Source organism: Sturnira hondurensis, unplaced genomic scaffold (genome assembly GCF_014824575.4).
Source record: "Sturnira hondurensis isolate 20B ecotype Veracruz unplaced genomic scaffold, ASM1482457v3 Scaffold0009125, whole genome shotgun sequence".
NCBI classification, from domain to species: domain Eukaryota; kingdom Metazoa; phylum Chordata; class Mammalia; order Chiroptera; family Phyllostomidae; genus Sturnira; species Sturnira hondurensis.
Window position 1 is genome coordinate 1,249,728 of NW_028081756.1, and position 25,800 is coordinate 1,275,527.

General features: G+C 41.5%; 1 pseudogene; it reads left to right on the forward strand.

Annotated features, from left to right (window-relative positions):
• The first annotated feature begins 22,936 nt into the window (after positions 1–22,936).
• Positions 22,937–25,497, forward strand: LOC118994106 (60S ribosomal protein L22-like; annotated as a pseudogene).
• The last annotated feature ends 303 nt before the right edge of the window (positions 25,498–25,800 follow it).

Below are 25,800 nucleotides of genomic sequence, written 5' to 3' on the forward strand. Positions count from 1 at the left end.
GAGAGCCTAACAATGCATTCCCTAGCACCCAGACATGCTCTGTACCTATCACCCATACACACCTTGAGGTAATTCCACCCCAATACCTGTGCACTTATGCACATCTGTGCTTTTGCCCACACTCTTCCTCTACTGCTGGGGGCCTCCCTGCTGAGGTCCTCTGTGCCTCCAAGACTCAGAGCTACACCCCCTCTACTTCTAATCCTCCCCACCTCTGCCCTCAGGCAGATGTAAATGTCCTTTCAGCACCTTCCCTCATCACTATACTCACAAGTCCCTCTATTACCCTCCATTATATCACATTTGCTTGCTTATTTGTCTCCCCCAACCTCACTGTGTACTTTATGCCTCATTGTAGCTCACCTAGTTCAGCCCCAATGAATGCGCAATTAGTGACCAAAATCTACCTTATGGTTCCCTGATGAAAATGCTCAAGGTCAATTCAGTGTCCATCAGGGGACAATGAGGCACCAAAGGAGGACAGTCTCTAATGTGTTTGAAACAAATAGATACCCTTCCCTACCAAACCCCCTGGCTCAATAAATAGGGGCAACATGTCCACATGCCAAGAAAGCAGGGATCCAATAAGGAAAACAGAATGAGAGAGCCATTTTCTTATTGACTTTTGATAGTGTCCCCCTGTCCACAACTGTCCTCTCCTCTCCACCTACATCACCCCTCCATTAATTATAGCTCAGTTCTTCAGCCTGTCTCCAGGATGAGTTCAGGGTACCCAGCCTTCTCTGGTTCCTCTAAGATGCTAACCTTTTTGTATTTGTACTTTGGGCACCTCATTTGCCTCACCCTAGTCCCTGCTCTGCCCTGGCCTAGAGGAGACCCAATGCAGGCGCAATCACCCTGAGGCTGTCTCCACCTGAGGTAACCTTCTTGCTTGGCTTGTCCTGCTTCCTGTCCTCTTTCCATCATTCCCAGGAGCACTGTTCTAATAAGTAATTTTCATAAATATCCCTCTCTCTGGTTTTGCATCAAGAAAACACAGCCCAAATCAAATACCTAGTATGTGCCAAGTGCCTTCTTAGGTATTGGGGAGGGTACAGGGCAACAACTGGCACAATGTGGCAAGCACAAAAAAGAGACACCCTGCAGGTACAAAATGGCAGAGGGGAGCTTGCATGGGGTGGGGCGGGGGGACTGTGTAGGCATGGTAAGGGAAGACTTCTTGTACAAGAGGCCTAGAATTTAATTTTGATAGGCAAACTGACTCATGCTTTATAAACATGATTAATTTTGTATAAAAAGGCTCTTTCCAAGATCCCCAGGGTCTTAGCCACATGAGGAACTTGGCTTGCCCCAAGATCTTTGCCAGCACTGCCCAACAGAACCATGTTGACAGGAATGCTCTGGATCTGTCCCATTCAGAATGACCAGCACCAGCTCCATGCGGCTACTGAGCACTTGAATGTGGCAGGTGAAACTGAGGGACTGAATTTTTTATTTTATTTCAGTTTAATTAACTATATTTTAGCTTATTTAAATTTCAACCACCATACATGAGCTTCTCCTGGCATGAGAAGTGACGAAGATCCACAATGACCTTAGATACAGTGCCTAGAAGCAAGCCAACCAGCCATCTGACATGGACACTGGCCGAGGCTGGGTGGTACAGCTCCTTCTTCCTGATGAACCCAGCAGCCTTCCAAAACCAACAGCAGTGGTAGCCACCTGCCAGGCTGCTCTTCACACATGGTCAGCAGGAGAGAGTGCAAGGGCTCCTGGAGCTGCAGGGGCTGGGGAGCAAGATGCTGCATGAGCCATGAGCCAGCTGGAGAGCTGCTTCCCTACAGCCAGCTCCTGCAGGTGTTTAGTGGAGGCAACAAAAACACATGTTCTCATGACCCTTCAACAAGGCCTGGTCCTTCTGGAGAATTCAGGGATGGGTACAAGATAATTACTGAGGCCACCAAATGCAGAACAATTGTCACTGCACTAGCTGTGTGAGGTTTTCTGCTGTCTAAACAGCAATGCCTTTCAGTGCACGGAGAGCCCACACATGTGCTTGGGATACTCATGAAAAATAAGTGCTTGACCAAATGGATCTCCACCCATGCCAAGCATCCGCATCAAACCAGGGCTCAAACATCCTTTAATTTACATTCACCTAGGCAGCCTGCAATTTTTCTCAGATTATTTAGATGGGTCTCTTGGGTCTTTCAACTAGAATATGAGTTTCAGGACCATAAAAGGACAGTGGCTTTTTCATTTTGGAATCTTCAGCAGTCAGCACAAAGTCAGTAAGTTTTGGCTGAAATTTATGTCACATGTATACACCAAACAAAAGGAAAAATCAATATTTTATTGTATAAAGCACTTCCCTCGTGTATTTATGTGGCCACTATTTATATGGGGAGGGCCTCCACCCAGACTCAAAATCAGGCTTTTTTCTCATGCTCATCCATACTGCTGGTCATTCTGTGGATAAAGGCTGCACTACTATTTCTTGTCATGCTGGAGTTAACCAGAAAAGTGGAAAGTGAACTGCAGGTGGAAGGAGCAGTATGTGCAAAGGTCAGCATATATCTGAAAGGAAAGGGGCCGTGGGCAAGGCCCAGGGCAACAACAATCAGGGCTCCTTATTTGAAGTTATTCAGAATTTCAACACAGTGACCACAAAGTGTTAAATAAAGCATGGGGCCCTTGTAAATGTAGGGTGCTGTGCTATTATGCAGACCATACGGCCATGAAACTAGCCCTGGTTATAGCAGAGTACAGAGAGGAAATAAAGCCACAGGTGGGAACCCAATTCTGTGCTCCAGGTGTGCCCTGCTGGGAAGTGGAATGTAATTCCATGGGTACTGGGGAACTACAAAAGATTTCACAGGAGGAGGGACATGAGCAGGTTCCTGTTTCAGATACAGCACCAGGAAATATTGGAATGTTGAACTAGAGAAGGCAAGGATGAGAGAGAAGTTGGAAGGAAGGAGGGAAGGGAGGATGAAAGGCTGGGCAGGGTTCTCCAGCTTGTGCTCTTGTTACGCTGGTTTCTTATATTGTCAGATAAAAACTCACATATTCACACAAACACACACAAATTCTGTAATCAAAATTTTTGTTACATTCTATGATAAAGTTAAAATTTTCTGTGCTTTAATCCTTCTCTATGCTTTAATCCTACTAGAGTCTTTAATAAACTACTCTGAAAAGTCTTTTAGACAGAGACATCATAGGCAGCATTTTCCTAAATCAATTCAGCACAGAACCCTTTCTCGGGGAAGCATCTCACTTCAGGAAGAACTGATTTAAAGCCTGTTTTATAAATATGTGTCTTTAGGAGCTATCAAATCCTCTGGCTTGCTACTTCCTCTGAGCAGAGGTGGTAAGTAAGCCTTATCTTGCTTGCCAGCTCTAAATTGTGGTTGCCTAGATTGCCATGAGTAGGACTCTGAGGTTGTCTCTGGAATCAGCAAGAGCAGGTCTATGATTGGTTGGCAATGCCTTCTTAGAACCGAGGAGGAAAGCAGCAGTGGCACACAGCTCAGTAGACATAGTCCCTGCCTCAGAAAAATAATGCTAAGTAAATCTAAAGACTTGAGTATCTTGCTACAGACCTGATTTGGTGGAACATGAAACCCTGCTGACCAGTAGGGGGTCATTCCTAAAGAATAGATGTGCATCTCTCCAAGAGAAAAAGCACATGATTAAATTTTAGTCACTTCTGTTATTTATGGTCAAAAACACAATTATGTTTACACATGTGGCAGGCATTACTGGCTGGCTAACCCAAAGACCATCTGCAACTCTCTTAAAATTTTGCTGCCTCCTGCTCTATAGAACCCTGCTCAACAGAACTGTATTGACAGGAATGCTCTAGATCTGCCCTGTCCAGAGTAGCTAAAAGCCACAGTGACCATGATACCCAATTTTGGCAAAAGACAAAGGGAAGTCTGTTAGGGAGCTTCTGAGAAACTTTTGTTTTACTGACAATGAGAACACATGTGACTGGTCCCACTCTTTCCTCCTTATTCCTGCTTTGAAGACTGATGTCAAACATGGGATCTGAACTGCCATCTTGTAACCATGGTCAAAAAGTATAAAAACAACAAAAAAACAGCAGCTAAAGAGAATAGAATAGAAACACACAGCCTGGATTCTTAATGGCATTCCTTGAGCTGCTAACCAATCCCCAGACTTCTTGTTAAGTAAATAATAACAACTATATCTATGGTTTCAGCCACTGTATTTTAGGCTTTATGTTTCTTGTAGCCAAAGCAATCTGTACATGACACATTATGATTTCAAAGAATCACTTGTTGTCAGAAAGCAATATGGTGTAATGGAAGAGTGTTATCTGACTCCTCTGAGCCTCAGTTTCTTCATCTTTAAAATGAATATTATGTCTGAATATTCCGGAGGATTGAAAAAAGAGTACATGGAGATGGTAATAATAACTATTATGGTTATTACTGGGCAGAAAACACTTATACTAAGCCTTGCTCTAAATATTTTTCTTATATTAACTTATGTAGTTCACAACACAATCCCTTGGGGTATTTTAATTGTCCCCATTTACATAGAAGGAAACTAAAGCAAAGCCAAGATAAAACCTAAAGCCTGAACATGAACCAGTCACAAGAATTTCTGCCCTGAGCCACTCAGCTATGTCACTTTTGGAGTCCTCAATAAATATTTTATTGTTGTTGTTATTATTATTATTGGGCTTCTATTCTAACTGACAATGCATATTCTCCTTAAGATCTCACTTTTAAGGACATGACTTTTGTGACTTTGGAAGGGAGACATTGAATTAACAAAACATGTTACGTAAAAGAATAAATACATGGTTACTTGAGCAGTCCACTGAGTTTAATACAAATGGGTTTGGTTTCAGTTTTTACATCTCTAGGTCAAGGGCATGTGTCCAATGTCACATGTGCCAATTAACTCTGTACTTTATTCAAAATTGCACTCTTAAACCAGCCAACAATCCCTCTGATGAATGTGACTAGATTTTAGTAGGCCTTTTAGTAGGCAGCCAGGAAGTTCACAAGATGTACACTCATTACCAGGAAAATAATCATGACAGCAGATGCCCGAGCAGCATCTGAGCATCCATACCTGATAACTTACCTAGATTTCATGGGTTCTATTGTAAAGTTCCTAGACAAGGCCTAGTTCCACAATGACAACAGACTTCATCCCCAATCCTAAATCCAGCCCTTTGGTAGACTCTACCTGAAGAAGGGTGGTGAGAAGGATTTTGAAGGCAACTACTGTATCTATGTGGAAGATCACCATAATCAATTGGTGATGTCTGCCATGAGCATGGGATTGGGGGATAGAGATATATGTGACTTATAGTGAGAGATCCACTTACACCTTCTACCTGTACCTGGAACTAACTCTTCAAGCAGGGAGGGAAATAATTCAGTATGCTGGTTAGAGCTGAATGCTGGCCTGAGAAAATGAGTCAGGGTACATCCTCCTAACCTTGGAACAGGGCCCAGGACTGGGAGAGGAGTCTGGGCACAGCACCACCTGAGGCCATTTTCCTAAATGCCCACTCTACCCCACACAGGATCCAAGCCAAGATGGATGATGAGAGGAGCCTGTGATACATTAGAGAGAACAGCAATTAATAAAGCTGAGTGGTAGAAATGTGAGAGAGAGAATAGGGATTGTGAAGCTGGTGGCCTCTTCCCCTCAAGCCATATTCTCATGTGCCATGTTTCATAAGCCCAGAGAGTTAAACCACCAACAAAAAATCATTGTTTGATTCATTCAGGATTCTGTCCCTCTTGACTCTGACCCTCTCCCAGTTCAAACACACCTTATCTTCCTGACCTGGACTTTTGTCAGTATACCTCCCTGGGTCTTAGCTTGGCCTTTTCTTTTAGCAATGAAACTCTTGGAGCCCTCACTTCTCTGCATGAAGGAGCATATGCAGGAGGGAGGAGGATGGGTTTCTCCAGCTCAGCTCAGATGAGAGATACTCTGAGCAAGGAGTGACTAGACCTTCATAAGTCACTCGGTGGGAGCCAAGCTACAGTCAGGAGAGCCAAGCTACCAGTGAGTGCTGGTATGGACAGGAAAGGGTCCCAAGAGCACTCAAGATCTGTCTTAGCTCAGGTCCTGTGGAAAGCAGAGCCTGAGACAAGAATTAAATTCTGACATTTCATTAAGGAGCTGTAAGCCCAGGGCAATGAAAGTAAGAAGAAAAGGGAAAGGAAGACAAAGGCAAATGTGATATGCAGGGTAATCATGCCAACCATCTAACACTCAGGACTTCTCTGGAAGGTTGCAAGATGTGCCCAACTCAAAACAGTCCAGGAGGAAAGAAAGAAGGGAGAATTTACCTTCTCAGTTTTTTCCCACCTTTTATTTTCTAATGATTAAGGTTCACACCATAGAACCTAGCTCCCCTTTCATCAGCAGGCCCTTTTAGTAGGCATCAAAGAGTCAGATACATGACTCAGGATATGGTCTCTTAGCTGTGTTCAGAGTGTAGGAGGTAACATGGTGTGGGTGAAGCACCACCCAAGGGAACAAAATAGAGGAAACATGAGAGTCACCAAGTCTGTGTTAAACAATGGGATCCAGACATTCATCCATGGGATCCTGGCAGTATAGGAAAGGGTTCAGGGACATGTAGTGCTAAGGCAACTGTCAGTGGGGTGACAGAGTCAGGGCCACTACAAATAGGACTCTGGTGCTTTCTCTCTTGTGATCTGACTTAGAGATACGTGGGCCCAGACAAACTACCCCTGGAAGCCATCAAGACTCTGTTCGCTGAACCCAAAGGAAAAGCAGCCTCAGTTCCAGAATACACCTGAGAAGAGCAGAATTTCCAGATCTGCACTTTTCTGACAGAAGGATAAGGACAAGGACAAAAAAATAGAATTTATCAATTAAACACCCACTATGCCCTGCTCAGTGTTGGTTCCTGCCTTCCATCATCCTCTCTTTAGATTTTCCTCCTTTTAAAATTGAAAGTAGTGTCTACTAGAACTTTTTGCTAATCAGAAGTGTATCCACGGCAAACCAAAAATCACGACTGAAACTGCCCAAAAATAATCGCTGTAGACAGCTCAGTGTATATATTTGTAGATGTGTGTGTATGCATGTGTGTGTACAATTAGAATGCATTCTATATACGTATATTTGATTTATTTTAAGGTAATTAAATTAGTTTGTACAGACTCATTTTAATGCTGTCTTGTTTCATATCCACTCTTACTGGACATTAACATGTCTCTGCTTTATCACTAATGTCAGTAATGTAAAATAAATGTTGTAGCTCAATCAATTTTTACTTGTGCTCTAGGATAATTCCTAGTCAAGGACTTGCTGGGTCCTTTTTAAGGTTTTTGCTACATGCTGCTAATGCTACCAACATGCCAGGCCATTTACCCACAGCTTTTCCAACACTTCTTGAACACTCACAATAAACTAATGGTTTAGGTCATATGAACCCCACTTTATAGGTGTAGAAATTCAGGCACAGAGATGTTGACTTATCCCTTCTAAGAGCTAATAAATTGATGGCAAGAAAGCCTGGGAATAACATTATTTAAACACATTCTGCTTCAGAATTCCACAGGTCCAAGCTGGGAGCTGGGAGTTAGGAACTGTGATGACCTACAACCAGGCCTTTCCCAGAGGACAGGCCCAAGCAGGATACACAGACACCACATGACTTACCTAAGATGCATCAGGCTGTTTGTTGTTTCTCTGTCTCTGTAGAAGTTCAGGGGTCTTGAAAGCAGCAGCATCCTCTATGTGAGATATATGGCCTTGGAAAGAAAGACTTCCAAACACCAAAAGCAAGATTGACCAGGGGCAGTCCACATAGCTCGAGGAGCATGAAACCAAGGAAGTGATGGGGTGTAGAGACAGTACCACTAGACAGTGGCCGTTTGTGGGACTGTGCCCAGTAGGTACTTTGCAGTACCTGCTCTGGGACAGACTGTGAGCTGACCCAGGACAAATATGAAATGAAACACATTCATGATGTGTGTATGCATAGGAGCACATGTTATGAAAGGTGGCAACAACTGGGGCCAATACCTGTATCCAAATTTTTCAGTGACCCAAGTGTCTGAAGGCAAAAGGTAAAACACATTGGGTCCACCTGAAAATTGGCACAAGCTCAAGTTCTCTGGAGTGAGGGCAAGAACCCTGGCAGCTGGTTTTCTGGGCATCAGAACCTCCTGGGTAGGGAAAAGGGAGTGAAGGTGCATCATCAGGGAGGTATGGGGCTGAAGATGCAGGTACACAGCCTCCCTTCACCTCTTCTATGTTGGCACACTTCACCCAGACTGCAGATGTCTGATATCACCTGTGGGGGTGTCCACTGCAGCCTGACCATGCCCAAACATGTGACTTCTGAGTTTACATCTTAGTGTGTGGGTCCAGTGTTTGTTCAAGTTGTCAACTTAATGTCTCAGCTACAAATCCACCTTTTAGTACATGCACAGTCCCTTAAGCATCTTGCCTGTACAGAGAGCACTGCATACAGCTTTCTCAGTAGCTGGAGAGACATTGCTGTTTCATAGGGGTCAGCATGCAGGTGAGGACACCTGGTGATGCTTTGCACTAATATCTATCCAGGATGCCTAGTCCCTTGGCTTCCTGTTGGTTCAGTCTTGAGTGGTCACTCTGTCTACATTGATGCTGCAGACCCTAGGCCTCCCACCTGCAAAAGCTCCAGAGCTGTGGCTCACTGGCACCTTCCACCACTCAGATGGTCTATTGGCTACTGCCTGTGCCCTTCTGTCCAGTGACTGAAGGCCAACCACGGCCAGAGACAGCAGCAAACTTCACTGTCATTATGGGCTATAGGCACAGATCTGGATCCCAACCTGGGGAGGGGGATTCCCTCCAGAGTTTGTCTGCTACTGGGACTGCCCTCACCCTTAGGGGACCGTGTAGGGTATCCTGTGTAAGACAGTTACAATCACTCTTCTATGGGAGTTTAATGATTCTTTGTATTACCCTTCCCTGTTTAGACCACAGAGTTGTGTGAGTTCTGTTCCTAATAGGCCCAGACAAGCTGGTGTAGCATCTTGCATGGGACAGTGTCGGGTGGCTCTGGCCCTCTGCTCTGGTTATATTAAAATTGCTCAAGTGCTGGAAGAGGCCATAGAGCTGTACGCACTCTCTCCTTAGCCACCATGCCCAGAAAACTGCAATACCAGGCAGAAACAATGCCTTTCTTTATTTCTGCCGCAGACCATGAGTCCAAGACAGGCTTGCCCTCCCAGCGCAGCTCTACGGTGGATGCCCATTACCTCCTCATTATAATACCTTGGGCTGATCTAGAAGCATTACCCAGAAATGTATTTGTTTGGGAAGCTTCACATTCACCATGCCACACCCTACCCCCATGACTCAAATGTCCCAAACAAACTTTCTTACCCTCACAGAAGTGTTCCAGAAGCCATTCAACCATCAGGGACAAAAAAGATCAGATTTTCTCCTCTGACAGAGCTTCACCCCTGGCCTTCAGGGCACTGGCCACAGTCACAGAGGCTGGGCTCATGCTTGCAAAGACACACCTGTGGTAGAGCCCCTGCACTTTCCAGAAGCACAGCTGGATCAGCACTTACCACTCTGGCCAAGTCCCAGTCCAGCTCTCCTAAAGTATAGAGAATATAGGCACACAGGAGAAGCTAAACAGATGTTTATTAGAGGGTTGGGTAGACTGTCTAGTTGATTCTCAGAGAATGAGTGAAAAAGTAAATTCCAAAAAAGAGGCTAAGTGAATAATTAAATGAATAAACAAAAGAACCATGAGAGTGGTGCCTCATTGAAGCTGGGTGTGCACTATTTCAGAGAGCTACCTATGCCCAGCTGTTGTCCATTGCCTGCTCCCCTCTCCATCTGGGAAAGTGAGTTAGCAACTTTTTTTGCCTCTAATACATGATTCATGTTTTTTCCTCTCCAGCTGCCACATGCAAATTTGGATCTGATTCCAGTAACAGATCTGTCTCTAATGGTGAACAACACCTACTTGAAGAGGGAAAATCACTAGAAGGAATAGCAAGGACTGTGATTTGAAAAGGCACAGACTCACAGGAAAGCAACAGAATGCTTTGCTGGAGGAGAGAGTGAGAAGTCTGGTCCCTCCTCTTCTCCTCTCTCTTCTTAGAAATGCTCCTTTAAACCAAAGCTGACATTTAAATACCTGTGCCCCTAACAAACTGCCATCCCCTAATCTCCAGCAAGGAGAGTCCAAGGTACAGGGGTAGCAGGAAGAGGCCAGACAGGCTTTTCCAAATCCTTTACTTCAATGATCTTTGTTTAGCCAGAGTTCATGGGTGGTGTTGTGTTGGGGGAGGGGGAGGAAGGTCATTATGGCACCCCCATCTTTCCATCTAGCATGCTAATCCAAGCTCTCCACTCACCAGCTGCTCAGTTCCCTACAATGCCTCTCTGATCAACCTCCTGTGGCCTTAGGAGAACAGAAAAATTTTCAGGAAAATGAGCCTTTCTCTTCTATCTTTGTCTGGAGGCCAGAAGGGCGGGCGATGTTGCAGGACATGGACAGGAAGCTTTAAGTGTAAGTAAGATGTTACTTATCACAATAAATCTGTGAAGAAGAGACTGTTGACCACTTCTACAAACAGGAAAGCAATCCAAGGAAACCTGGTAAAAAAAAAAAAGATGGAGTAACAGGTGAAATCCAGACCCTCTCTTTTTTTTCTTTTCTGTTCTTTTCTCTTATCTTCTTATTTTGTTTTTTAAACTTTGTTTGAAACTTATGGACTGGGTATCCCATTTTGCTTTTTTCTAACTTTCTATATATTTTTAACATTTTCCTATATTTTTTTTAAATTTTTCTATATATTTCTACATGTTTTCATGTGTTTTTCAAACTTCCCATTTTTCTAACTCTATAACCACACCAAAGGATACTTTTTAAAAATATATTTTATTGATTATACCATTACAGTTGTTCTATTTCCCCCTTTCATTCCCCTCCACCCACACACTCCCTCCAACACCATTCTCCCCCCCTTAGTTTATAACCACATGTCTCAAGTTCTTTAGATTCTATATTTGCCCCACTATTCTTGCCCTCCCCCTTATCTCTTTTCTACCTACTGTCTATTCTATTTTCTGTACCTTCTCCCCACTTCTCCTCCTCCAACTCCCCTGTTGCTAACCCTCCATGTGATCTTCATTTCTATGGTTACACTCCTGATCTAGCTGTCCTCTTGGTTTGCTTTTGTTTTAGGTGTGGCTGTTAATAACTGTGAGTTTGCTGTCCTTTCACTGTTCATATTTTTATCTTCTTTTTCTTAGATAAGTCCCTTTAACATTTCATATAATAAGGGCTTGGTGATGATGAACTCCTTGAATTTGACCTTATCTGAGAAGCACTTTATCTGCCCTTCCATTCTAAATGAAAGTTTTGCTGGATAAAGCAATCTTGGCTGTAGGTCTTGGGATTTCATGACTTGGAATACTTCTTTCTAGCCCCTTCTGGCCTGTAAGGTCTCTTTTGAGAAATCAGCTGACAGTCTGATGGGTACTCCTTTGTAGGTGACTGTCCCCTCATCTCTTGCTGCTTCTAGGATTCTCTCCTTCATTTTAGTCTTGGCTAATGTAATTATGATGTGCCTTGGTGTGTTCCTTCTTGGGTCCAACTTCTTTGGGACTCTCTGAGCTTCCTGGATTTCCTGGAAGTCTATTTCCTTTGCCAGACTGGGGAAGTTCTCCTTTATTATTTGTTCAAATAAGTTTTCCACTCGTGGCTGTTTCTTTCCCCCTTCTGGTACCCCTATAATCCGGATGTTGGAACGTTTAAAGATGTCCTGGAGGTTCCTAAGCCTCTCCTCATTTTTTTGAATTCTCATTTCTTCATTCCTTTCTGGTTGGATGTTTCATTCTTCCTTCTGGTCCATTTCATTGATTTGAGTCCCAGTTTCCTTTCCATCGCTATTGGTTCCCTGGACATCTCCCTTCATTTCAATTAGTTTAGCCTTCATATGTTCCTCTAATTTGTGACTATAATCAACCAGTTCTGTGAGCATCTTGATAAACAGTGTCTTGAACTCTGCTTCTGAGAGGCTGGCAATCTCTCGGTCGCTTAGAGTTATTGGCTCTGGGACTTTGAGTTCTTCTTGCGCCATCCTTTGGGCTGTTTGTGCCTGTTACGTATCAGGACCAGAGTCCTAGGTGTTCACCAGAGCAGGCCAACTCAGTCACTGGGTTGTGATGCTGTATGTGGGGGCGGGGTCAACGAGGCACAATGACGGTCCCGTCTGCTGCCTCCCACCACAGCCCCCACAGGTGCGGCAGCTGCCACTGTCACCGGGGCCCGCACGTTTCGTCCCACTGCACGCAAGTGTGCCACCGCCATCAGCCCCCTGGGGCCTGCATGGTCCGTCTCACTGTGCACGAATGTGCGACCGTGGTCAGTCTGCCCCACACCCTGACTGGGTCCGGGCCACTTGCGCACATATGTCTGGGGATCTCTCCTGCCCCGACCCTGCTCCGCTGCTGGTTCCACCCCTCTTACCATCCTGGTTGAATGGTTAGTTGTTGTCGGACTTCCGTATAATTCAATTTTCTGTTCTTTGGCTGTGTCTTTGTTCTCCAAACCTTTGTTGTATTCAAACTTGGTTGTGGGAGAAGGCACAGTGTTTCCACCTATGCCTCCATCTTGGCAGAAGAAAAAGCCTACTTTTTAATGAAAAAACAAAGGGACAAGGTTATGATTCTCAAGTAGGAAATATCTGAACCTATAATTTTTAAAAAAACCTTACAAAAGTATTGCCTGTTGCTTTTATTTTTAAACACTCTATGACTAGAAAAGAATGTATTAAAATCCTTGCTAAGTTTGTGTGGCTAATTACACTATCATTTCAATATAGTAAGTCAATGGAGAAAGAACAGTCTTTGCAAGAAATAGTGAAAATACATTTTATACAGTGAATCGATTATAGATATAATGTAGACCATAAAACTGTGTTTGTTTGTTTGTTTGTTTAAAAGAAGAAAATATGCCTGATCAGTGTGGCTCAATTGGTTAGAGCATTGTCCTGTAGACCAAAATGTTGCAGGTTAGATTCCTGTTCAGGGCACATACCCAGGTTGCAGGTTTGATCCCCGGTTGGGCCCATACGAGAAAGCAACCAATTAATGTTTGTCTCTCATATCAATGGTTCTCTCTCCTTTTCTCTCTCCCTTTACCTCTCTCTAAAAGCAATGAAAAAAATCCCCCAGGTGAGGATTTAAAATAATAGAAAATATTCAGGATCTAGGACTACACAAAGTGCTCTTAGGCAACACCAGAAGCACAACTGTAGAAAAAAAAGGAAAAATTGGACCTCATCAAAATTAAAAACTTTTGCTCTGAGAAAGACACTGTTAAGAAGATGAAAAGGCAAACTATGGACTTGGAGAAAATATCCACATATCTGACAAAGTCCACTTATATAGAATAGATTTAAAAAACACTTGAAATTCACCAATAAAACAAACAATCTAACTATAAAATGGGCAGAAGGCATGAACAAATATTTCATCAGAAAATTTACAAATGATAAGGAAGTTGAACATCATTAGTAATTAGAGAAATACAAATAAAAATTATGATAGAATGCTACTAGATACAATCAGAATGACTAAAGTAAAAAATTGTGACAACACCATATGCTGGTGAGAATGTAGGGAAACTGGATCACTCACACACTGCTCATGAGAATGTGCAATGGTACAGTTACCCTTTAAAGTATTTTGGCAATTTCTTATAAAAGTAAACATTCAGTTTGCATTCAACCAAGCAATCACACCTTGGCATATTTACTCTAAAGTAATAGAAATTTATATTTACACAAACATCTTTACATGAATGTCTGTAGCAGCTCTATTTGTAGTAACTCAAAACTGGAAACAACACAGATGATCTTCAATAGTTGAATGATTAAGCAAACCATGGTATACTAAAATACTATTAAGCAATTAAAAAGAGTGAACTATAGCCCTGACTGGTGTGGCTTGGTTGGTTGGGTGTTGTTCTACAAAGCAAAAGGTCACCAGTTTGATTCCTGGTCAGGGCACATGACTCTCTTTGGTCCCTGATCATGGCATGTATGAGAGGTAACCCATTAATGTTTCTCTTTCACATCAACATTTTTCTCCCTCTCTTTCTCCATCCCTCACCCCTCTCTATAGAATTAAATAAATAGATAAAATCAAAGAAAATAAAAAGAATGACTTCCAGCTAAGATGAAAGCACAAGTAGATATGCTTGCTTCCTCATACAACCAATAAAGGATAATGACCAATTTAAAAATAAAAAGCCACCAGAACTGCCATAAAATTAAACTGTATAGACGTCCAACAACCAAGGAATTAAAGAAGAAACATTCATCAAGACTGGTAGGGGTGTGGAGATGGGCACTTGCGGTGGAGAGGACCTGTGGCAAGGTGGCAGCTGGAAGGCCAGGTGGTCCCACGTGTTCATGAAGATAAACCAGGAGGAACAAGTAGGGAGAGAGACAGACTACACAAAACAGGGTTCCAGCCCAGAGAAACAAGGTGTGTTCCAAAGACTGTTCTTTCTCCATTGACTTACTATATTGAAATGATAGTGTTAATTAGCCACACAAACTTAGCAAGAATTTTAATACATTCTTTTCTAGTCATAGAGTGTTTAAAAATAAAAGCAACAGGCAATACTTTTGTAAGGTTTTTTTTTATATTATAGAACCCCTGTCTATAAAAACCTCTGTCTATAAAAACCTGTGGAGGTTGCAGTGGTGAGAGAAACTCCCAGTCTCACAGGAGAGTCTGTTAGAGGGAATCATGGTGTCCTGGAATGTACACAAACCCACCTACCTGGGAATCAGCACCAGGGCCTAATTTGTTTGTGGCTAGCAGGGGAAGTAACTGAAGTGAGGTAAGAGCTGAGCAAGTGGCATTGCTCCCTCTCTGATGCCTTTCCTACATACAAAGCCACGACATAGCAAGGTGGGTTGTCCCACCCTGGCATATACCCCTTACAACATAACAAGTACACCTAGACAAAAAAAATATGGCCCAAGTGAAAGAACAGATCAAAACTCAGAAAAGGGGCTAAGCAATGAGGAGATAGGCAACCTAGCAGATGTAGATTTCAAAGCATTGTTAATCAAGATGCTCACAAAAATGATTGAGTGCAGATGCAAAATAAAGGGAAAAGTGAAGGCTATGCAAAGTGAAATAAAGGAAAATATACAAGGAACCAACAGTGAAGGGAAGGAAACCAAGATTCAAATCAACAATTCAGAACAGAAGGGAGAATTAAAAATTCAACTAGAACAACAAAGAAACAAGAATTTAGAAAAATGAGAAGAGGCTTAGAAACTTCTAGGACAACTTTAAATGTTCCAACATCTGAATCATAGTGGTGCCAGATGAAGACGAGGAAGAGCAAGAAATTGCAAACTTCTTTTTTTTTGGTCACTTCTGTGGCTTAAAGATATCATTTTATTTCCTGTTATTTAAAAAGAATTACATATTTTATTTTACTTTTTTATTATTGTTCAAGTACAGTCATCCCAAGAAACAACTTGAGACATGTATACCTATAAAGGCATATGTGTTTCTATTTTTAATTTAAATTATTTTATTGTCATTCAGTTACAGTTGTCTGCATTTTCTCCCCACCTGCTCCAAACCCACCTCCATCCCTTCTTTCCACCCTCCCCCTTGGTTTTGTCCATGTGTCCTTTATAATAGGTCCTGAAAACCCTTCTCCCGACTGTTTCCTCTCCCCTCCCCTCTGCCTGTTGTTAGATTATTCCTAATTTCAATGACTCTGGTTATATTTTGTTTGCTTTTCTTCTTTTGTTGATTATGTTCCAGTTAAAGGTGAGATCATATGGTATTTTTCCCTCACCACCTGGCTTATTTCACTTACCATAATCCTCTCCAGTTCCATCCATGCTGTCACAAAGGGTATGAGCTCCTTCTTTCTTCCTGCTGCATAGAATTCCATTGTGTAAATGTACCATAGTTGTTTTGTCCACTCATTTGTTGATGGGCACCTAAGTTGCTTCCAGCACTTGGCTATTGTAAGTTGTGCTGCTATGAACATTGTGGTGCATAGGTTCTTTTTCATTGGTGTGTCAGGGATCTTAAGGTATAATCCCAGCAGCAAAATTGCTGGGTTGAAAGGAAGTTCCATCTTTAGTTTTCTGAGGAAATTCCGTGCTGTTTTTCACAGTGGCTGCACCAGTATGCATTCCCACCAACAGTGCACTAGGGTTCCCTTTTCTCCGCATCCTCACCAACACTTGTTTTTTGATTTTTTTATATTGGTCATTCTAACCCATGAGGGTTGGTATCTTATTGTTGCTTCAATTTGCATCTCTCTGATGTCTAATGATGCTGAGCATCTTTTCATGTATCTCTGGGTCCTCTGTATGTCCTCCCTGAAGAAGTGTCTGTTCAAGTCTTTTTCTCAGTTTTTAATTGGATTTTTTGCCTTCCTGGACTGGAGCTGTAAGTTCTTTATATATTTTGGAGATCAAGCCTTTGTCTGAGGTGTCATTGGAAACTATGTTTTCCCATATGGTTGGTTCTCTTTTCATTTTAATGCTGTTTTCTTTAGCCATGAGGAAGCTTTTTAATTTGATGAAGTCCCATTTGTTTATTATTTCCTTTATGTTCTAGCTTTAGAGGACATATCCATCCTCTAAAGGACATGCTGCTTCTTGGAATGTCTGAGATTTTTCTGTCAGTGTCTTTCTCTAGGACTTTTATGGTGTTGTGACTTATATTTAACTCTTTTATCCACCTTGAATTTGTTTTTGTGTATGGTGTAAGTTGGTGCTCAAGTCTTATTTTTTTGCATGTAGCTGTCCAGATCTCCCAACACCATTTGTTGAAGGGGCTATTTTGATTCCATTTTATGCTTCTTCCCCCTTTGTCAAATATTAATTGACCATAGAGACTTGGGTTTATTTCTGGGTTCTTTGTTCTGTTTCATTGGTCTATGTACCTGTTTTTATGTCAGTACCAGGCTGTTTTGATTACAGTGGCTTTATAATACAGTTTGATATCAGGTATTGTCATCCCTCCTACTCTGCTCTTCTTTCTGAAAATTGCAGCAGCTATTCAGGGTTGTTTATGGTTCCATATAAATTTCTGAAATGTTGGTTCTATGCCTGCCACCCATGTTCCTGACATGTCTGTGAAATATGTCATGGATACTTTAGTAGAGATTGCACTAATTCTATAAATTGCTTTGGGTAATATGGCCATTTTGTTTATGTGTTTCTTGATGACCCTTCCCCCCTCTTTCCCCCTGTTATCCCCCCTCCTCTCTGGTTACTGTCAGTTCATTCTTTTCTTTTTTTTTTCAATTTATGTTCAAGAACAGTTGTCTCCATTTTTTACCCTACCATGGCCTCCCACCCTTGAACCTACCCCCTTTGGCTTTGCTCTCTGTGTCCTTTATACATATTCCTTGACAACCCTTCCACATTTCCCCCAATATCCTCTCCCCTCTCCCCTCTGGTTTTTGTCAGTTTGTTCTTTATTTCACTGTCTCTGGTTATATTTTGCTTGTTTGTTTGTTTTGTTGATTAGGTTCCAGTTAAAGGTGAGATCATACGGTATTTGTCTTTCACTGCCTGGCTTATTTCACTTAGCATAATGCTGTCCACTTCCGCCCATGCTGTTGCAAAGGGTAGGAGGTTCTTTCTTTGTGCTGTGTAGTATTCCATTGTGTAAATGTGCCATAGTTTTTTGATCCACTCATTTACTGATAGGCACTTAGGTTGCTTCTAGCACTTGGCTATTGCAAATTGTGCTCCTATGAATGTTGGGGTGCATAGGTTCTTTTGAACTGGTGGTTCAGGATTCTTAGGGTATAATCGCAGCAGTGGAATTACTGGGTCAAAAGGCAGATCTATTTTTAGTTTTCTGAGAGCATTCTATACTGTTTTCCACAGTGGCTGCACCAGTCTGCATTTCTACTGTGGGATGTTTCATCCCATGGAGCTCTCCCAGCTGCTGTAGATGAAAATAATTCTTCCCAGACACAATCTTGTTGTTCGAGTGGGAAAGGGGGTGGTGATGCCCTCTAGTGGGGAATTCTCCAAGCCCTTCTTCGAAACGGCTTTTATTAGGATTGAAATGTACAGGAATATACAGTATGCATGCATAGCTCAGCAATCAATGTCAACAGGTATTATCTATAGATAACAATTGATGGAATACAGAGATCTGCCTCAGGGTCTGTGAGAAATGCTGAAGCCAGATGGTTGTAAAGGCTTATTTCATGACTCAAGGAGTTCACTCCTTATGCTTTGAACTTAATTGTCTGGTATCAATAGGGCTATCACAAAGCAGAGCAAGTTTTAAAGGATATGATGTTTTTATCAGGCCTGATTTTCCCAAGGGAACCCTCCATGTTAGTGTTGGGTCATGCCTGCCACCCATGCTCCTGGCTTTCCAGTGAGACTTACTGGCCTCTTTCAAGGCTTGCTCCCATGGGGCTACAGTCTCCAAAACCATCTAGAGTGGTCCCCAACACCTATCAACAACGTACTAGGGTTCTCTTTTCTCCACAACCTTGCCAGCACTTGTTGTTTGTTGATTTGAGAAACTGAAAACTTATTTGAAAAAATGATGAAGGAAAACTTCCCCAATCTAATGAAAGAAATAGATATGTAAGTCCAGGAAGCTCAAGGAGTTCCAAAGAAGTTGGACCCAAAGAAGAACAAACCAAGACATATCATAATTACATTACTCAAGGTTAAAGATAAGAAGAGAATCTTAAAAGCAGCAAGACAAAAGGAAACATTCACCTACAAAGGAGTGCCCATAAGACTATTAGCTTATTTCTCAAAAAAAATTACAGGCCAGAAGGGGGCTGGAAAGAAGTATTCGAAGTCCTAGAAGGCAAGGACCTACATTCAAGATAACTCTATCCAGTGAAGCTATCATTTAGATTGGGAGGGCAGATAAAGTGCTTCTCAGATAAGGTCAAGTTAAAGATATTCATCATTGCCAAACCGCTATTATGTGAAATGTTAAAGGGACTTATCTAAGAAAAAGAAGATTATCAAAAATACGAACAGGAAAATAACAACAAATTCACAACTATCAACAACTGAACATAAAAAACAAAAACAAAAACAAATTAAGCAAACACCTAGAACAGAAACTGAATAATGGAAATGGGGATCACATGGAGTGTTATTAACAGGGAAGGGGAGTGGGGAGAATGAGGGAAAAGGTACAGGGAATAAGAAGCATAATTGGTGTGTACAAAATAGACAGGAGGAAGGTTAAGAATAGTATAGAAAATGGAGAAACCAAAGAACTTACATGTATGACCCATAGACATGAACTAAGGGGTGGGGGAATGCTGGAGGGATGGGAGTAGTGAGGGGGGTGCAGGACTGAGGGGGATAAGGAGGAGAATAAAACTGGGACAACTATAATCGCATAATTATATAATATGCTCAAAATAAAAAATAAGAAGAATGAACTATAGTCACATTCAACTTGGATGACTCCAGAGAAATATGCTCAGGAAAAAAAGTCAGTCCTAACAGCTATGTACTGTATGATTTCATTCATATACCATTCCTGAAAGGACAAAATTATAAAAATAGAGAATAAATGAGTGGTTATCAGGGGTTAAGGATGAAATGAAGACAAGTTATAAAAGGCAAACAGATGGGATCCTTGTAGTGATGGGACTGTTCTGTATCTCAACTGTAGTGATGTATGCACAAACCTACGCATGTAATAAAATTACCTGAAACTAAACATCCCTGTGTGTGCTCACACTCATAAGTACAGGTAAGGGGAAATCAAGTAGATCTGAGACTGCATCCACACCATTACCTTGGTTGTGATATTTTACTATAGCTTTCCTAGATGTCATTATTGAGGGAAGTTTGGTAAGGAGTACATGGAGACTTTTGGTATTATTTCTTATAACTGCATGTGAACCTACAAGTATTTCAATATTAAAAGTTTAGTTTAAAAATATATAATGAGATATAATTTCACATCAATTAAAAGGGGAAGAATAAGAAGTCCAAACCACCTGGCAGGTATGGCTCTGTGGACTGAGTGCCAGCCTGTGAACCAAAGGACTTCTGGTTCGATTCCCAGTCAGGGCACATATCTTGGTTGCAGGTCAGGTCCCCAGTACTGGGTGCACAAGAGGCAATCACACATTGATGCTTCTCTCCCTCTCTTTCTCTTTCCCTTTCCTTCCCTTCCCTTCCCTTCCCTCTGTAAATAAATAAAATCTTTAGAAAAAAAACACAATAAATCATTTTTTTAAAAAGGAATCCAATACCACCATTTGTTAGCAAATATCTGGAACAAAGTAAGACTCTCATAAGCTGCAGATGAGAATGTAAATTGGCCAACCAACCACCTTGAAACATAAATTAGCATGAACTAATAAATTTGAGTGTGAATGTAAAAAGAAAACTCAAGTCAGTTTCTCTATTCAAGGACTCTTAGACTACAGAATTATACTAGACTAGGTGTATAGGAGACCGTTCTGCATGGTATGGGCCCAGCGCCCACTCAGAAAGGCCAGTGGAAAGTGAGGTCTGATGCACACTACCCATGCCCATGGATAGGTTCTCTTGTGGGAAATCAGGCCTGCATTGTACCTAGGCTGCTTTGAGACTTGCCGTTTGCTAAAATTCCCTCACCCTGAATTGAGGGAGCAAACATTTACTGCTTATCTTTAAAGTAACTTCCTAAAATCTATTCTAAACCTTCCAAGGATGAGTGTAACCAGTTCAACCACTTTTCCCTTTGCATTTGCAAATATCCTTCTGTGGTGTGATCAGTGGCAGCCTCTCCTTTTTTTTCTGTAAACGGTAACCACCTAAAGCGAACCTGTGTATAATAAGTGAGGACTGTCCTCAATGTAATGTGCCCAGAAAAGCAATAAAAGCTTGTCAAGGCAAGGGCTGTTGTGCTCTCCTCTCGAGAGAGTGGCCAAGCCATTCCTTTTCCTCCACAGGACTTAGTGGTCTGCGTGAATTTATCTCATCTCATGAATAACACCACAGACCCCATGAGCCGGGGTGCATCACAGGTAAGCATGGATAGCACCTATGTGGACATATGACACTGTGTGTACACATGAATACACATATATGTGTGAAATAGTTAAGGTTGCCATACCTGCTTCTTCCGCAGATATATCTTGTGGTGATACTCTAACATCACCTCTCGAATAGCTACAAGTAAGCAGAAAAATAGTATTTTTCCCATCATAGGTTTTTGCACAGACTTTTAAAATGAAGAGACAGAAACTGGGGACTTCGTGACATTGAACATATAGTCAACACTACAATGCATGTGAATAGAAGGTGGGAAATGTATATACTGTATACATTCATACTTTCTATTTACTGCAGGCCAAGTAGAGGGAAATAAAATATATACAATATACAAAAGAGGTTAGATAGTGCTTAACACAAATGAGCACTGCATAAGTAATAACTGTTTTTGACTATTTCTGGGCAACTCTAACCCAGTATTCATAGGTAATTAATATACTATGCTGAAATATTAGTAGTTATTATAGTTGTAAGTGGCTTTGGATCTTAAAAATCTAGATTTAACAAACCAACATATTGAATTTTCTTATTTAATAACCAGTTGAAAGAAACTAGGCTTTACTCTAGCTGGTGTAGCTCAGTGGATTGAGCATGGGCCTGTGAAGCAAAGAGTCACCGGTTCGATTCCCAGTCAGGGCACATGCCTGGGTTGCAGGTCAGGTCGCCAGTAGGGGACACATGAGTGGCAACCACACATTGATGTTTCTCTCCCACTCTTTTTCCTTCCCTTTTCCTCTCCCTAAAAATAAATACATAAAATATTTTAAAGAAAGAAACTAGGCTTTGATTAATGAAAATTCTGCCTTTTAAAAAAATTTAAAATATAAGTGTACTTGCCACTCTGCATGAAAATAAGTTTGACTGCATTATACATTTGCCCTAGAAACTCAAACATTGTGCCTTCTGCAGAATGATGCAACACCATCTCAAATCCTACCAAAGGGGCTGAACCTGATTCAGAGCAGGTCTCTGGATTCAGCTTCCATTTTGTGACCTTTAGAAGATAAAGAACATATTAAAATGCACAGAGAGTATGCCATTGCAAAATCTGAACTTGGAAAACTGCAAATCAAGCAAACCAGATTCTTCAACAAATAAATGATTTTTAAAAAATGAAGGAAAAAAAAGAGTGAATGAGGTCATGGGAATGCCAGAGTTGGAACCTCCAAAAAAATCTTCCTCTCCATAAAAGCAATGATAAAACAAGAAGCTTAGCAGACAATCTAAGGGTCAAAGCATAGTTGTAGGTCTTTCAAGAACCCACTTTCAGAGAATTATTAGTTGACCTTACAAAGATAACAGGATCAACCCGTCAAGAATATACAGCTATAAGCCCTGCTGGCGTAGCTCAGTGGATTGAGCGCGGGCCTGCAAACCAGACAATTGCGGTTCGATTCCCAGCCAGGGCAAATGCCTGAGTTGCAGGCCGGTTCCTTGCAGGCTAACTACCATCAGGGGACGCACAAAAGGCAACCATACATTGATGTTTCTCTCCCTCTCTCCTTCCCCTCTAAAGATATATAAATAAATAAAATCTTTAAAAAAAGAATATACAGCTATAAATACATATGAACCTAAAAACAAAACCTCTATATACATGAAGCAAAAATGGGAAGGAGAAGGAATTGAAGCAAAAAATAAATGATTCAATGATAACAGAGACCTCAATTCAATGTTTTCAATAATATATAGAACAAATATACAAAAGATCAATAAGGACTTTACCAACACCATAAGTCAATTAATCCCAAGAGACTCTATAAAACATGCTGTTTGACAACAGAATTCACATTCTTCTCAGGGGCACATAAAACATTCTCTGGGATAAAACGTATGCTAGATCATAAAAGAAGTTTTATGTCTCTGTGGCCATCATGGCTCCCATGAAAAAGCTTATGGTGAAGAGGGGCAAAAAAAAAAAAGAAGCAGGTTTTGAAGTTCACCCCTGACTGCACCCACCCTATAGAAGATGGAATCATAGATGCTGCCAATTTTTAGCAGTTCTTTCAGGAGAGAATTAAAGTGAATGGAAAAGTTAGGAACCTTGGTGGAGAGGTTGTAACCATTGAAAGAAGTAAGGGTAAGATCACTACAGCTTTTGAGGTGCCTTTTTCAAGTGATATTTGAAATGTCTCACAAAAATATTTGAAGAAGAATAATCTAGACCCCTGGCTGGTATAGCTCAGTGGATTGAGCACAGACCTTCAAACCAGAGGATCACGGTTCGATTCCCAGTCAGGGCACATGCCTTGGTTGCAGATCTGTTCCCCCCGGGGGATGCAAAAAAGGCAACCATACATCAGTATTGCTCTTCCTCTCTCCTTCCCTTCCCCTCTAAAGATAAATAAAGAATAATCTACATGACTGTAGTGTGTAGTTGCTTACTGCAAAGAGAGTTACAAATAGCATTACTTCCAGATAAATCAGGATGAAGAAGAGGAGGAAGATGAAGATTGTAACTCATTTACCTGACACATTTTATACCAAGTTCTTGAATAAAACCTAGGAACCAAAAAAAATCAAAAAATTTAAAAAGTTTGAAAATATACAAATTATATACACATACAATGGAATGAAATTAGAAATCAATAAGAGGTGAAAATTTGGAAGATCAATAAATGTGGAAATTATAAATATATATAATTAAATAACCAATGGCTCAAGAAGAAATCACAGAGAAAATCAGAAAATGCTTTGAGGTCATAAAAACAAAAGCATGACATACAAAACTTATAGGTTGCAACTAAAGTAGTCCTTAGCGGGAAAATTATACCTATAAATGCTTACATTAAAAAAGAATTAAGATCTGAAGTCAATAACCTAACCTTCCAGTTTGAGAAACTAGGCATAACCCTGACTGCTGTGGATCAATTGGATGGAGCATTGTACCATAAACTGGAGATTGTGGGTTTAATTCCTTGTCAGGGCACATACCAAGGTTGCAGGTTTGATCCCTGGACAGGACACTGGTTTGATGCTCATCTCTTGCACCAATGTTTCTTTCCCTCTCCTTCTCCCTCCCTTTCCCTTTCTCTAAAATCAATAGGCATGAGAAAGGAAGGGAGGGAGGGAGGGAAGAAGAAAGGAAGAGGACATAAAAGAACAAAGTAACCAGAATCAAGCAACAAGGAAGTAAACAATAAAAACTACAGTGAACATGAATTAAATAAAAATAAACAATAGAGAAAATGAACAAAAGCAAAAGTTGGTTATTTGAAAAAGAATCAACAAAATTGGAAAATCTTTAGCTGGATTGACCAAGATAAAAAGAGAGAAAACTTAAATTACCAAAATCAATAATCAAAGAGGAAACATGACTACCAATCTTACAGAAATAAAAAATAATGATAAGAAAATACCATGGATAGTTGTATGCTGACAAATTAGAAAATCTAGACGAAATAGATAGAAAGTTCCTAGAAAGACACAAATTTACTCAAACTGACTCAAGAAGGATCTGAACATCTAACTAGGCACATAACAAGTAAACGGATTTAGTTACTAATCAAAAGACTTCCTACAAAGAAGAGCTCAGGACTGCGTGGCTTCACTGGTGAATTTTTAAAGAACATTTAAAGAAGAATTAGGAGAGAGAGGAAGATGGTGGCAAGGTAAGAGAGAGTGGATTCAACTCCTCCTTACACACAGGAGAAACATCTAGCAGATTTACAGAGAAACAAAGCAAACAGCCAACAGTACCCCAGCACATATGAAGATAGGAGACCAAAAATTGTAGTGGACACCGAAAACCCAGATGGTAAGGAGAGTGCTTCAGGACAACAAGGTCCCAGGGACCAGCTCAGGGACCAGGGCAGCTGGTGCCTGCAGGGTCTGCCAGACCCAGTGCCTGCAGGGTGTGCCACAGGACTCTTAGGAGAGAGCTGGGAAAACTACTCCCTCCCAGCCTAACACGGTTTGAGCAGCAGCAGGAGAGACCTGGTTGCTTGAAGTTGCAGAGAGAAGAACAAGGACTAAGTGGCAAACATACAGGAGATGTGATCACCCACTGAGCCTGTGGACACCACCTGGGGAGAGTTGAGAGTTGGGCCGAGAGGGGCCCTGATCCCAGTAACTCTGGTCTGGCTGGTAAATTGGGCTGTGCGAGAGGCCAGGCCTCTCTGTATGGAGCAGCAGGCTTGAGTAGGAGGAATTTCTCAGAAAGAAAAAGTGAAAAAAGAGATGCCGTTTGGAGAATTCTCTTGCAGCAATTGCTCTGACCTCCTCCCCATCCATCCAGGCAGCATTCAAGAAAGCCCTGTGCACCCCCATAGCCCTGGGAAAAGGGTGTGCCTTAACCTCTGGGACCAGAGGCATCCTGGATGAGCACACGCCCACAATCCAGAGGGAGTGCACTCTGCAGAAGGCCTGGATCCCAGACCCAAGGCCTGAGGGAGAGGCTCCAGGCCAGCCCTGGGGAGAGTGCACACCAGGATGACTGAGTGCTATCAGGAAGTGAGAAAAGCTCCTCAGCCTGATGCAGCCAGCAAGACCAGAAAAACCAGTGTGGCCCTTTGAAACCAGCAAGAGGCTTTTTTCTTTTTAAGTAATTTTTTATTTTTTAAATTTTATTATTTTTTAGCTCTCAATTCCTTTTTCCTCTCTTTCCTTCTTTCCTGTTTTATTCCTCTTTCCTTTCTTTCCAATTTTATCTCTTCTTCCTTCCTATTTCTGCTTCTTTTTTTTTCTTTTTTTTAAATACCCACAAGTGAGACAAAAACTTTGAACTGTGAAAAGACCA